The 16,034-nt window shown below is 40.8% G+C and overlaps 1 protein-coding gene across 2 annotated transcripts in view; it reads right to left on the reverse strand.

The window, feature by feature from the left end:
* WDFY2 (WD repeat and FYVE domain containing 2) overlaps positions 1-16,034 on the reverse strand; it is a 194,738-nt gene that overhangs the window by 87,500 nt on the left and 91,204 nt on the right. The gene's annotated exons all lie outside the window — the stretch shown is intronic.

Here is a 16,034-nt window from a genome sequence, read left to right on the forward strand (position 1 = left end):
GTTACACCCAGACTACAGCCAGACTACAGCCAGCAGGGGAAGGACCAGGCTAGCAGTTTACCAGCCAGGGAAGAGACTGTGCAGTTGGCAAGTCAAGCCCTGGAAGGGCTGTCAGTCGTGTCCAGCTGAGATACAGAGATAGGGACTTGGGGAGCATGCTGTTGGCAGGTCAGGGGACTAAAGGGGACAGAGTGGAAGTCAGTCTCTCTGTCTCTCTCTCTGTCTCTCTCTCCCTCCCATCCCCTCCATCTCTCTCTTTCCTTCTCTCCCTCCCTCTCTCCCATCCTCCTTTTTTTTGCTCCCTCCCTCCCTTCCCCCCACCCTCTCTCTCTCTCTCCCCTATTTCCCTCCCAATCTCCACTGACAACACTGATGGGTTAGGGGTTTCAATTTCCCTCATAGTCACTGACCTCCCCCTCCCCAACAGAGCCATAGAATAAAGGAGAATTCCACCACTAAGGCCACAGCACCACCTGGTAGAAAATAAAAGAGGCTAATCCAAATACATAAGCAGAAAAATTCTGCAACGAGCCATTACCAGAATGGCCAGAGAGACAGTACAGCAGGCAGGGCTTTTGCCTTGGGATTTGATCCCAGCATCTCATATGGGCCCAGAGCCCTGCTGGGAGTGATCCCTGAGTGCAGAGCCACGAGTAAGCCCTGAGCAACACTGGATGTGACCCAAAACCAGAAACAAAAATAAGATGGAATTCCTCAAGGAAAATGACACATCTGCAGGGGACAAATTTAAGGACACAGAACTGGAAAGGTAACAAAGACTGGAGAAGAAAACAAAACCTGACAAATTTTGGAAATCTCAACTAAACAGTCAGAGAAGCAGGCCCAAACTATCCCCAAAATAAGAGCCGTTTGGGCATGAGTGACTTTCTAACGCTGAACATACTTAAAAAACTCCAAACAGAAAGCCAGGGTAGGATGGGCAGGTGGAGGAAACTCAGTCTAACACGGAAAGCGTAAGAGGTAGACTGGGTCTTACATAGGAATGACGTTCAAGACAAAAAATCACAGGAACAGTTCAAATGGAAGTGGAGTAAGAAACAAGACTTAGAAAAATGAAGGACTTCAGGAGGAATCTAAGAGTCCAAGAGTTAGAGGAGATCCAGAAAGTAACGAGAATGAGAAGGGAGCACAGACCATCTTCAAAGAGTACTTGCTGAGAATTTCCCAAGACCGAGCAAGAACCAGAAAATTTCAGGGAAACTGAGAGCACACTCCAAGTTTTTAGTTTATAACTACCCATAATACATTTTTTTGTTATCAAAGCTAAATAATAAAAAAACAGTGATGGGAGCTAGAGAAAAAGGAAAGTAACATTCAAAGGTGCCACAATCAGGCTTTCACCAGACTTCCATGGGCCTCTTTCTCAGTAGAAGCCCTAAAAGGTGAGAAGACATAAATGCACTAATAAAAGACAAAACTGTCAACTCAAAAATACTTCACCTGTGGAAGCTATCACTCAAAAATGATGGAAAGCTATACTTTTCTTCAGACAAGCAGTAGCTAAGGGAGTTTTCCACCACTACCAGATCTATTTTATAAGAAACTGACAGTTCTTTCACATGAAAAGAAACAAGAGATCACAAAATCATAAGCAAGGCAATTAAATAAAAATAAAGCAACAGAAATTTTAAAAGGCAATATGAAATAGCATCAAAATATTAAAGGAGACGGAGAAGAAAAGAATAGAACCAGAATAGTCCGATGATGACAAGTGAATGCCACCAGCACACAAAAAAGACATTTTTAAATATAGAAAGTACAACGCACTCCCCAAGGTAACCATAAAACAAAAATCTGGAGCAGAGGCATTTAGAAGGAAAAAAAACTGAAAAAAACTGGAGAGTTATAAGGGTACATCATCCACATGAAAGACAAAGAAATGGTAGAAAAACAAGAGAAATATAAAACAACAAGAAAACATGATGGAACGACAGTAAGCTCTGTACATCAATAATCATAAATGTGAACAGTCTGAATTCACCAATCCAAAGACAGAATGGCTACATAGATTTTTTTTTTAAAGAGGAAAGTCTATCTTGGAACTGGAGAGATAAATACGAATGGTAAACACATGCCTAGCATGTCCAAGGCCCTAACTTCGATCTCCATAGCACATGCTTGCACATGCGTATTCCAACCTAGCATTACCACATTTAGCCCTGGTGACCCCAAGAACCACCAGGCCTGAGCAACACCACCTCACCTTTCTGAGCACTGTGGAACCTGCACCACTGGGCCAAGCATCGCCCGGAGTGGCCCCACACTCTCCAAGGTCCAGTGAAGGTGGGTCCTAAATATATATGTGGGGGGAGGGGGTGTGTAGACACACACTATATAGTATATACGTAGTACATACTATATATATAATTCATCTATATACTATATAGATATATAATCCATTTATATACTAACAAATGAGAGTCTCAGAGAGTGTAAAACTCTGAGTGAAAGACTATAGTAAGATGTTCCAAGTCAGTAACACAGAGAAAAGGGTGAGAACTGCTAAATCTCATAATTAATAAGACAGAATTTCAACAAAAAAGGGTAATGAGACATGGCCAGATATTACATATTCATTGATCAAGTAAGAAGATACCAACAGTCTTCAATATAAATGCATCCAACGAGGTCACCAAAATAAATAAGTATATATATATATTTTTTTTCTTAATTACTAACAGATCTCAAGGGATACACAAACAGCAACAAAGTAATTGTAGAGAATTTCAATATTCTATTTAACAGCAATGAACAGGTCGTCCAGACAAAAAATTAATAATTAATGGCACTAAATTAAGTAATTAATTTAGATATATACAGAAAATTCCATCACAAAACAAATGAATACATGCTATTCTCAAATGCGCATGGAATTTTCTCAAGGACAGATTATATGCTGGTATATGAAAGGAATTTTAACACATACATAAAATTGAAATTATATCAAGTGTCATCCATCCACAATGCTATGAAACTGGAAATCACAATAAAACAAATGAGGAAGACCGCAAAATTTGGAAATTAAAAAACATGCTTCTGAAAAGCACACTGGTCAACTAAAAAAAAAAAGTAGAAATAAAAATTGACCTGAGAACAAAGAGGCAAGTTATCAGATGAAGCAATAGCAAGAAGAAGGTTCAGTACTAATTCAGGCCAACATCAATAAAGAATAGTAGCCTCAATAAATTATCTAACCTTGGACCTGAAATGACTAGAAAAGGAGGAACAAAAAGAAACAAAAGACTAAAGTAGGAAGAAAGCAACAAGTATACAAAAACCAAATAACAACAATACAAAAGATCACTAAAGTTCTTTGAAAAGATAATGAAATCGATAAACCTGTTATTCTCACTCATTCATTCTGTAATTATAAGCATTAGTAGTCAATGGGCATTTGTTAGTTATCAGGATGTAACAGAAATTCAAGCAGACGAATGTGGGGCAGGACTTATGCTAAAAATATACACTAATCAAATAATTCCCACAAATTAATGCAAATACATTACAGAAAATTACAGAGAAGGGGTAGTCTCTGTGACGAGCACATAACCCAGAGACATGAACCATTAGAGGATGACAGAAAACTTTTCTAAGGAAATGAAAAAAAAAATTTTTTTTTAAGGAAATAAAAATTTAGCTAAGGTGTGAGGATGAAAACAAAGTAACCAAAGAGAGAAAAAGCACATTCAAGCACCAGGGACTAAAAGAGCATCACTAAAGCTGAAAGACCAACAGGTGAAATTCTGCTTTGAAGAAAGGCTGTGGAGCAAAGCAGACCCAATAGGTCCGCCGGGCCATATGAATTGAAGTATTTCAGTCTGTGTCCTAGAGTCAGGGGAAGCCACGAAGTGGTTTGGAAACAAATTTGACAAGACACGATGTGTATTTTGAAACAATTCTTCCACCTCTAATATTCTTACACCTCTAATATGGAAAACAGACTAGCGAGGCAGAGTGGGTACAATGTGACCATTGAGGGAGGGTCACTGGAGGACCCAAGGAGGAAATGATAAAACAGGGCAGGGCTGGTAGGTGATGAGGATGTTGATAAAGACAAGAAGCTGAGAATTATTAAGGAGACAAAACTCAGTCATTGCAATCAAGTGCCTCAGAATCAACTCTAACTGAAAAGGTGAAATATCTATACAAAGAAAATTACAAGACACTCCTTCAAGAAATAAAAGAGGACATGAGGAAATGGACACATCCCATCCACTGCTCATGGATTGGAAGGATTAACACTGTCAAAAAAGCAATACTCCCCAAAGCATTATACAGACTCAATGCAGTCCCTATAAGGACACCCATGACATATTTCAAGGAAATAGATCAAACACTCCTGAAATTCATATAGAACAATTAAACCCCACAAACAGCAAAAGTAATCCTCGGGGAAAAGAAGATGGGAGGCATCACCTTCCCCAACTCAAACCCTACTACAAAGTGATAGTAATTAAAACAGCATGGCATTAGAATAAAGATAGACCTACAGATCTGTAGAATAGAGCTGAATATCCTGACACTGACCCTCAAACATATGATCATTTAATCTTCAAAAAAGCAAGAAATACCTCTTCAACAAGTGATGCTGGGAAAAATGGGCAGCCACATTTAAAAATATGAACTCAGACTCCTTTCTAATCTCAGGCACAGTCGCATCAAAATAGATTAACTACCTCAAATCAGACTGAATCCATAAAGCACACGGAGGAAAACATAGGCAGGACCCTCCATGACATTGAAGCTAAAGGCACCTTCAAAGATTACACAGACTGACCAAGCATGTGGAAGCAAAGAGAAGCAAATGGGACCACATCAAATTAAGAAGCTTCTGCTCCTCAAAAGAAAGAGTGATCAAAAGAAAAAAGATACAAAGACAGTTCATAGAGTTAGAAAAATTATTTACCCAATACACGTCTGATAAGAGGTTAATAACAAAGATGATAAGGCACTAGTAGAACTTGCCATGAAAATAAATCCAGCCCCATCCAAAAATGGGGAGAAGAAATGAACAGAAACTCCTCAAAGAAATATGAATGGCCAAAAGGATCATGAAAAAAAAGCTCTATATGCAAATTTAAAAAATAATTAGATATCACACACCACAGAAATTGGAACATGTAAAAAAAAACAAAAATGAGTACTGGCATGGATGCGGGGAGAAAGAGGTTCTCATTCATGGTGGGAATGCCAAGAGGTCAAGTCTTTCTGGAAAACAATATGGGCATTTCTCAAAAAACTAGAAAGTGAGCTTCCATACAACCCAGTAATACCATTCCTGAGAATATACCCTGGGGGCCCAAAAACACTGCAGAAAAAACACTTACACTTCTCTGCTCATAGCAGCACTATTCACAACAGCTAGAATCTGAAAACAACCCAAGTGCCCGAGAACAGACGAAGGGATAAAGAAACTATGGCACATGTACACAATGGAATACTATGCAGCCACTAGGAAAAATGAAGTCATGAAATTCGCTTATACATGGATGGACATGGAGAGTACCATGATGCATGAGATGAATTGGCAGGAAAGGGACAGACATAGAATGATTGTACTCATTTGTGCGATATGAAAAAAAAAAACACATAGTAGGAGACTAATACCCAAGAACAATAGAAAGGGCCAGGAGGATTGGTCCAGAGTTGGCAGTCTGCCCCAAGTGCTGGGGGAGAAGGCAGTTGGGATAGAGAAGGGACCACTATAGCAATAATAGTTGGAAGTGATCACTCTGGATAAGAACTGTGTGCTGAAAATAGGTAAAGAAACAAACATGACAACCACTCAATACCTGTATTGCAAACCAGAATGCCCATAAGGAAAGAGAGAAAGAGCCAGAGAGAAGATAAAGAAGAAAAGTGCCTGCCTCAGAGGCAGGCCTCGAGTGAAGGGGTTGTGGGATAGCAGGAGGGAAACTGGAGACTCTGGTGGTAGGAAGCATACACTGGTGAATGGACGGGTGTTGGAACATTGTATGACTGAAACCCAATCATGAACAGCTTTGTAACTGTGTCTCTCACAGTGATTCAATAAAGAAAGCAAAAAAGGGGGGGGGGCGGAAATCAGTAATTAAGAACCCTGACAGATTCAACAGGAAAGGAAAACTGAGTCCGGAGAGAACAACTCATTCAACAAAGTGAGCAGTGGCCATAAGCAGCGGCATAGGTAATACTGAGAAAGACCAGGAGTGGGGGACCCCCGAGTCTGACCGGTACCTGGGGACGATGAGGACTCCTTTGAGGTATCAACGGGAAATACTAAGAAGAAAGTTGCAGCGCAGGGAGCTGGAGCGATAGCACAGCGGGTAGGGCGTTTGCCTTGCATGCGGCCGACCTGGGTTCGATTCCCAGCATCCCATATGGTCCCCTGAGCACTGCCAGGGGTAATTCCTGAGTGCAGAGCCAGGAGTGACCCCTGTGTATCGCCAGGTGTGACCCAAAAAGGAAAAAAAAAAGTTGGAGTGCAGACATAAAGTGTGATAACAAATAAGGGCAAGACACAAGTGACACTGACCAGCAAGAAGCAGCAAACACCTGAGCAAAGATGAGGAACCCCACACCACCAAAACTGGCTAGAGCACAGCTTATGACAGAAACAGACAAGAGGGTTCGAGAACAGGAGGAAAACCAGGACAGTCATGGCACATTAAAAAAAAAAAAAAACAACGTATTTCAGGAACAAAGAACAAGCTAAATGCTGCCAGGAAGGTCAAACAATCAGGATCTGACATTGTTAGTTGGATAAATCCATGTGGAGATCTTTTGGAACCAGTCAGAGCCGTTCAGACAGATGGTTGGGGCTGAAAGACATACTGCAGTATTGTGCACATCGGGAAAGGAAAAGTGAGGAAATGCAGAAACTCACCACAGATACCTTGTCTGCCAATGAGAGAAAGAAAGAAAACATTTGGTGACAGGAAAGAGAGTTGTGACTTCACACAGTTTTCATTAATAAATAGAAACTGACGTGTTTCAATCTGAAGAATCCTGGGGAAAGTGATTTAGAGAAGGTTTTAAACAAAGGGAAAGCAATCTAGAATATAATACACAAATCAGTCCTTTTCTGAAGCAGAACTACACTCTGGATGTCACCAAGAGAAGTGACGACTCTCTAAAAATGTCTCCATAGGAGCCAGAGAGAGCCAGAGAGTACAGTGGGAAGGGTGCTCGCCTTGCAAACTCCCAATCTGGGTTTGATCTCCAGCGTCCCATATGGTCCCCAAACACTAACAGGAGTGATTCCTGAGTGCAGAGCCAGGAGTCACTCCTAAGCATTGCCAGGTGTGAAAATAAAACAAAATGTCTCTCTAAAGCCACCCTTTGTGGCGGATGACTCCTTGCTGGCAGCATAGATGTGATTTTAACCCGCTACACTCTACTGGCTGTCCTCAGCACCCATATTAAAATATGGCAATATGTGTGTGCCCTCACATATTGGATCTATATAGTCTAAAACTGATATCAATCAGACCTTCAAAAGTTCAAAATTGACACAAAGGTAACACAAAATAATTTTGGGCCAAGTACCTTTCTTGGTATTTGTATTCACTACTGCTTATCCCCGTTTTTAAATAACAAGATGATAGATTAAATAATTACAATACTAAAAGATGAAATATGTCAATGATATTACTGGAAGAAAAAGAATTTTCCTTGAGAGAGTCTAAAGTCTACGATGTACACAAATATTGAAGGCACAATCACTCCCCTAACAGGTATTTTCTTGGATAGAACCATCTTCTGTGAATTATTCTATATGAATACATAGAAAGCAACTGACACATTAGCAGCCCGAAAAATCCTTGAGACTGCTTTCTATGCAAAACTCTTCTGGCCAGCAAGAGTTGTAAAGGGGTTCAGCAACTCACCCTGCACTCGGAGACCTGCCTCGCTTCGGACAGCATGATCCCCCAAGCAGGGAACAACCTTCAGCCACAGAACTGACAGGAACCCCCAAGGACTGATAGGTGTGGCCCCAAATCTCCCAAAAATAAAGAATGAAAGGATCTAGAAAATCTAGTGCCATGGTTTGAACTGACTCTGATATCTTTGAGGTAGAATGAGTGTCACAAACTCATACAGATAATAATGAGGTTATGTAACAGTTTATAAAGGTTGGTCCCAGAGATTCCAAACTATTCCAAGTTTCACACCTCTGAACACAAAATTTCTTGAAATTTTCTTCAAACCCTCCCTCTAATGACCTCATGATTAGCCAATTATTCATGCATGATAATCAACTAGAAATCCTGAAAAGTAGGGAAATTTCAGAAAAAACATCAATTCTTTGGGAAATATAAGATATGGAATGTACTATGCTGTCTGACAAGTGCAGATATGCTATTTCTGAGTCGATCAAAGTAAAGATTTTCTAAACAGTTTCTTTCCAGCAGGAGTGGCTGGACCAGAAACTCAACTTGGGCACAGCTCACTCGCTTTATTCATAGCTTACCTGTCATCACTGTAGGACATGACCTCACCACTTGGGTTCAGTCCCTGTAGGCTTATTATAACCCACAGTAATAAACAACTCACTCAAAACACTCTGTTCATTAAATGCTCAAATGTCCTCAGACTCTTTGACCTTTTTTTTTTCTCTTAACCTTTTTTAGCACATTAAGAAAATGATTAGGGGCCAGAGACAGTACAGTGGGCAGGACACTTGCTTTGCATAGATTGGATCCCCAATATTCCACATGGTCCCCTGAGCCCTCCAGGGGTGATCCCTGAGCACAATGCTAGGAGTAACTCTGAGTACCACGGGGTGTGGCCGCCCAACTACCCCACCACACAACACACACACACACACACACACACATACACACACACACACACACACTAAAAACAAGAAAGAAAATAGTTTGATACATGGAATAATGTAAGCTTTCAACATATCAAGTAATTATGCTTGCATTTGAGTCATCCTGGTGATGGAAAGAGAGCAGGCTAACATAATGGAAAGAACTGTCCAGGAGTCAGAGAACGGTAAGCTTTCACGTGGAAGGTTGACAACCTACCCAAGGTATCATGTGATTTAGGGCAGGGTGGCAGTGTGGATGGAAGATTTCTTTCAGGGGGAAGAATCACACCCATGGAGGGGGTGGAGCACTATTTCCAGCTCAACTCAGTCCTCAGGGGTCATTGCTGATAGTGCTCAGGGGATGATATTTAGTGCCAGGAACTGAACCAGGGTTTCCAGCAAAGCATGCACTCCATATATTAAGCCATCTCTCTTGCTCTTTGGTCCCTTTTCAAGCCTAATCACTTTTATCTTCATCAAGGGAATTTTGTATCATTCTTTTAATATTTTTGGATATCTCTCTCTGAACACATCATATTACACATTGACAAAACTAAGTTTCCTAATCATGTTAGAAACTTTCAGGGAAAGTACTATAGGGAGAATACTATCAAATGTAAAGAACTGAATAGTGTCGTCTCGAAATTCATGTTTACCTGGAACCTCAGGGTGGGACCTTAATGGAAGGAAGATCTTTGCGGATATAAGTAGTTAAAATGAGACTGCAGTGGATTAACAGGGTAAGCCTTGAGTCAAATGGCCGGGGGCCTTCTAAGAAGACCATGTGAATACAAGAGAAGGGAAGGTGAGATGAAGAGAGAAGCAGGGTTTGAAGTGCCACATGGCAAGCCTAGGAACGCCAGGGATTTCTAACAACTTCAGGAGTAAGGAAAAAGGCAAAGTATTTCCTCCTAAAAGTCCCCCAGAAGAACATGGTCTGCCAACACCTTCATGTAGGACTTACAGTCCCCAAATGACAAGAAAACAAATTCTGCTGTGCTAAGCCTCCAAGTTTGTAGAATTTCTTATGTTTCCAGTGAAGAAATAAACCAGATATTGATATCCAGCAATTGGCAGTGACTCGTTTTGCTCTCAGGAGCAATGCAGGAGAACTATTACAAATTCTCCAATTATTTTAGACCTTCAAAATATAATAAAACACTTGCAAATGTAAGATTCTGGTTTCAGTGATAGAAACAGCTCTGACAGTTTTTAGATTCCTTCTAGTGGATCTTTTTTTTTTTTTTTTTTGCTTTTTGGGTTACACCCGGCGATGCTCAGAGGTTACTCCTGGTTCTGTACTCAGGAATTACCCCTGGCAGTGCTCAGGGGACCACATGGGATGCTGGGGATCGAACCCGGGTCGGCCGCGTGCAAGGCAAACGCCCTACCCGCTGTGCTATCGCGCCAGCCCCCTGGATGCTTCTTATTATATTTTCAAAGAGGTAATTTTCCTTTTAGTTAAAAAAATAATATTCCCTCATACAGAATCTACATTCCTTGCCCTTGAAGCAGCAGTCTTCTGAAAGGGGTCACCTTTTACTTCCGTGTCCCAATCAGAACTCTCCTGAGTGATTACAGAAATCTGGGATACAAAGAGCCCCTATCCGTGAGACTCTGTGAGGACATACCTTTCTTTTTCTTTCTTTCTTATCTTTTCTTTTTTAACATACACCTTCCTGAATACCATTGTATAAAACAATTTTAAATCACACCATCTAGGAAACACCACTGTGAAATTAAAAAGAGTGGCACTCATAAAGCTGTTAATTTAATTTGGATGATATAATTCTTTGCCTAATAGTAATGTGCAAATGCATATCCCTTTAATAATCCTAGGAGTTCATAAAATTTCAAGTCTTAGTTTAAAAAAATGCAATGCAATGAAAGCCTAATAGCATGTTTTAGGTCAACAAATTGCCAGGAACACATATATGTTAAGTACGTTCCCTAGATGTTTGTGTTAAGTTCGTCTGATTATACATTTCAGAAGAAAAGTTTAGACAAATTCTCTCTCCCCAACCCAGTCATTTAAACATAGGTTTGTTCGTATTGTTTCACTGCTGAGGGTAATTGCCAGTTAAATGCCCAACTCTGGTCTTGGCAATCTGATGATCTGATCATCTTTCCTCTATCTACCTTGAAAGTCACTAATACTAGTCACAAATACTGGTCCACAAGACTTAAAACTGAAGCCGACTAGGTCTGTGTCCTCACGTGCCTCAGAGTCAAGTGAAGGAGACAGAACCATCAGCCAGTGAAGCGATACGCCCACCCACTTAGAGAAGAGGCGAACAGGCAGGGTTTAACGCCTTGGGCAAGAATCCTTTGAAGGGCAGGGGGCACACGTGGGAGGGGCCTCTGCTCCTCCTATAGGCAGGCTGAGAGCTCAGTCCCCAGAGTCACCCACAGGTGTTGCCCCAAAGCCTGGCAGCTGTGCTGTCCACGATCCCCAGTGCCACATCACCAGGGTGTGATGCGTTCCAGTTACACTCCACAACCAGTGTGCACGAGCAGCGCGCCTAAAGGAGTCTGACCTCCAGAGAGCCCCTCAGTGGCTTGCAGCCACCAATGAGCACAACCAGATCAACGAGCAAAACAGCCAAGCCCGTGTGTAGCCTTGGTCATTGCAACATCAAGAGTGGGAAGGAAAGCAAGGGAAATGTCCCAAAGAACTTGTCATTTTTGGAGCCCAATGATTTAAATGGTCTGTCAGGGAGATGGGCTGGGGACTTGGGGGAACCCTGAGTCACTGATAGGGAGACATGGTCAATGGTGGTGGGATGGAGTTGGGAACACTATGTCTAAAACTCTATTACCAAAAACTTTGTTAATCGTGATGTTTAGACGAAATTAAAAAAAAAAGACGAAATTAAAAAAAAAAGAATTTGTAAATTGTATATATGGAACATCCTCCCTTGGGGTCAGGGAGACAGAACAGGTATTCAGGCACTTGGCTGAGGTGCTTGGCCCTGGCCCGATCTCCAGAACTGCAGAGGGTTCCAAGAACAGCCAGGTGCGTGTGTGGGTAACTATATGTACTGACAGCCACAGGTAAGATGAAAATCACAAGTCCCACTACAACAAAAACATCCACAGATAGCACAAATCTACACAAGGCTACTATCGCTTAATGTTCTAATCATCACCGCCCTGAATGCTGACTCTCAGGGAATCCATCTTTTCCCAAACCAAACTCCCCATTAGGTGTCAAAGGACAGAGTTTTTGTTTGTTCTTGTTTTATTATTTTGGTATCTTATTAAAAAAATCTTCAAAGACTAAATATCTATCTTGGCAAGAGATGAATAAAAATTGGCTCTCTATTAGTATTTTTTTTAAAAGGATATTCTCTTAAAAAGATAAACATACATGAATCTCTGTGATTATTCCTAGCCATTACTAGAATTGGTAAAAAATAGGTGAATGGAAATTCTTTCATTACTCTGTTGACATTTCCTCATTAATCAATTATCCCCTTTAAATATCTTAGAAAGTCTTCCCATTAACAGGGCATTAGTGGGGAGGAGATATTCCCGGCTAGGGATCCAATTCCTTTCCGTGATGCTAATTATCCATCACAGTCAAACCCTGACTACCTTTTATTCTTTGCACTTCATTAATCTGTTTCTAATTCTTTTCTAAGCATTTCTGGCCCCTTCTGACTCCATTTACCCCCATGCTATTCATTTTTCCTGAAATACGTTAATGTGCTATTTTTGGCTAATCCAACTGGCCCATCTTTAAACTCCAGCTCACAGCCGGTCTCCAAGGAGCTGTCGCAGACCAATGTCTCCTCCTCTCTCCTGACCTTGCTGCCCTGCCACTCTCATAGCCACTGTGCACTGCTAACTCCTGCTGTAATTATTTGTACTTTGTGCTGTTTTTCATAAATTCATTATTCACTTTCCCCAAAATGAATGATAAACAACTTGTAAGCAGAAACCACACTCTAAAACTGAGTATATTCTTTTACACACTGTTGATATTTAATACTTGTTGGCTGACTTAATTTTAAAGCCCTCAGCATGAATACCAGTTTGCACAATGACTTCGTTCACTACTAAAGGAAAAAGTATTGCTGAAAGCTCAAGATAAAATAAACTACTGCCATTCTTTACAAAAAGTTTTGAATGACAAAAAAATTATACAAACAGACTAGCTCAAGATATGTGTGCACTTAAATCAACTAGTTACTTCACCAATTATACAATTAATCCCTATCTGTACAAGAATTACACTAACATCAGTGGGGTGAGGAAATAAATAAAAGCTGGACCCTAACCAAGTCTCTAATGCTATACTTTAAAGGAGGAAACAGCCTTAAAAACATTTCAGGAAACAAAATGAATACACTGCAGCTAACCTACTGGGTACAGTGTAGGGCTGATTTCACTGGATCGGGCTCTGGTAACTTCTGTCCAAAAACAAGAAAGAGAAAACATAACATTGGAATAAATTCGTATAGAACAAGGGGCCTGAGCTAAGTACAGCAGGTAGGATACTTGCTGTGCATGCAGCCCAACCTGGGTTTGAGCCTTGGCATCCCACATGGTCCCCTGAGCACCATCCGGAGTAATTCCTGCATGCAGAGCCAGAAGGAACCCCTGAATACTTCCAGGTGTGGCCCCAAAAGAACCCCCCCCCCAAAATGTAATTAGAACAAAATGGCAGAAGGGAGACATCAGAAAGAGTAAAAAAGTATAGGTACCAAAAAAGCCTTCTGTTGTGTTAAAAGAAATATTAGAGTGTGAAAGACAATAGCAGATGAGCGCATTCCCTGTCGTATATGGAGCAAATAAGGGAAGAGACAGTACCAAACAGTGACAGACGTGTCCGGGTCACAAAACTGAAATTACCAAGCAGTGGGGGGAAGGGCAAACTAGAAATAGGGGCCCTGGGTACTTTGGTGGGGGTGAAATGCAGTTAAATCAAAAATAAAAGGAAGGGGCTGGGGCCCTAGTAGAACAGCTAAGGTGCTTGTCTTGCACACAGACAACTGGGCTTCCAGGCCCAGCACCACCAGATGGAGCCCCCCAAAACAAAACAAAACAAAAAAAACCCTGTGTTAACACTGTTATAACCATGCTACCAAATCATAATATTTTAAAGTCTAATAATAAAATCTGGTATAAGTAAAACTGTTTAATAAAATGTATTTTGTTTTAAAATTACACTCTTGAGGCTGGAGCAATAGCACAGCGGGTAGGGCATTTGCCTTGCACACGGCCAACCCGGGTTTGATTCCCAGCATCCCATATGCTCCCCCGAGCACCACCAGGAGTAATTCCTGAGTGCAGAGCCAGGAATAACCCCTGTGCACTGCTGGGTGTGACCCCCCCCCAAAAAAAAAATTACACTCTCAATCTCATGACCAAACAATGACTTTTTTTTTTTTTTTGGCTTTTTGGGTCACATCCCGTGATGCACAAGGGTTACTTCTGGCTCTGCACTCAGGAATTACTACTGGCGGTGCTCAGGGGACCATATGGGATGCTGGGAATCGAACCTTGGTCGGCCACGTGCAAGGCAAACGCCCTACCCGCTGTGCTATTGCTCCAGCCTCCTATTTTGTTATTTAATGGGAAGAAGAAAAAGTCAGCCCCAGCTTCCATCCCTGGAGCTGTACTCGTCCCTCTAGCTCAATAGCTCTTCGTTCTTTTCCCAAGATAAATTCTTCAAACTGGCTGCTTGCTTGCTGCTATCGCATCTGCAGTGTGCAATTTTGCCTCTATTTTTGTGGACAAATGTTTGGGGAAAAATGACTCATATATATCTTTACTTTATTACATAAGATTAATGGCACCTTAAATATATTTTTACTCAGCAAAATAAAGTGAAATAAAGATTCACTTTGTGTTTTCAACCTTTCTTTGTCCAACCAGTAGGTTAACCTATATTTTAAATTTTTATTTGCATAGTCAAGGGAACAGAGAATGTGTAGTCTCTAAATAGCATTTCTCATGCCCAGAAAGTAAAAAGCTAAAAATATGTAAGTATATTCTGTAAAGAGTCTGCTATGGCACAGGGAATAAAGAAATTCCAAACTTTAGATACACTATTCTATCTTTCCCTAACTCAGAAATCTTTGTAATTCTTCAGATGAGATTTTTATCAGCAACATAAAATGTCCTACAAGCTTAATCTTTTTGAGAAACTTGAGGTAGGGAAAGGTTTGGTATCTCCACCCTGTACTGACACAGCTGGAGAAGCGTCTCCGCCTGGGTCTTGATTTATGCTCCAGTTCCCTGGTATTTCCATTGCCAAAGAAGTAAGATGGCTCTTCCTCTTCCCCCTTTTTTTTTGGGGGGGGGGGGGCGCTTCTTCTTAACTAGAACAGAGAGAACTCTCCATAACTTCCTTTGTTGACCTTTCTTGCCTTCAGAGCCTAACTACTCAGAATGTACTACCTACATTAAATTCAAAAGTGCTAAGAATCGCCCATTCATTACATATACTTGAAACTTTGCACAGAAAGTGTGATATAAACACTTTCATGAACTGCTGGATTTCAGTTCATCTTTTTAAATTTTATTTGTAACGAACACTTCAGCTCAATCAGAAATTGAATTTCTCTCTTTAGCTTATAAAACTAATTTTCCCAGGGCTGGAGTGAGAGTTGGGTGCTTGCCTGCGCACAGCCAACCCAGTTCAATCCTAGGCACTACATATGGTCCCTGGAGTCCAGGAGAAGTGAACCCTGAACAGAGAGCTAGGAGTAAGCCCTGAGAACTGCTGTGTGTGGCCCAAAAGCCAAATAAATTAAATTAGATTAATTTATCCTCCACATTCCCTTTTCAGAATGACAATCCTGAAGTAAAGATCTGCAGTACAAACCTCTGTCTCCTAAGGAAAAATTCAAACTAACCTAATGAACTGCATCTTATAGAAATTACATAAACATTTGTCAATAGACTCATTTACATTTAACAATACTGTTATATTTTCCCTAAAGGTCACCAACGTTTTTACTGAAGGTCAAATGAAAAATGTCAGGCCCCCATCCTATTATATGTAGAGGTGAAATCAAGACTACAAATGAAAACCCACATTACATATCCTAAATATTTAAAAGTAATGAATTAAGTTCAACAGCTAGAACACCTGGAAATTCTGTATATATTTTGAATTTTAAGTTCTACATCATAGTGTGATGCACGGGCGGGCAGCCTTCTTTTCTCTTCCCATACCCCAGTTCCATCCACATTCTGAGGG

Source organism: Sorex araneus, chromosome 1 (assembly GCF_027595985.1).
Source record: "Sorex araneus isolate mSorAra2 chromosome 1, mSorAra2.pri, whole genome shotgun sequence".
Lineage (NCBI taxonomy): Eukaryota > Metazoa > Chordata > Mammalia > Eulipotyphla > Soricidae > Sorex > Sorex araneus.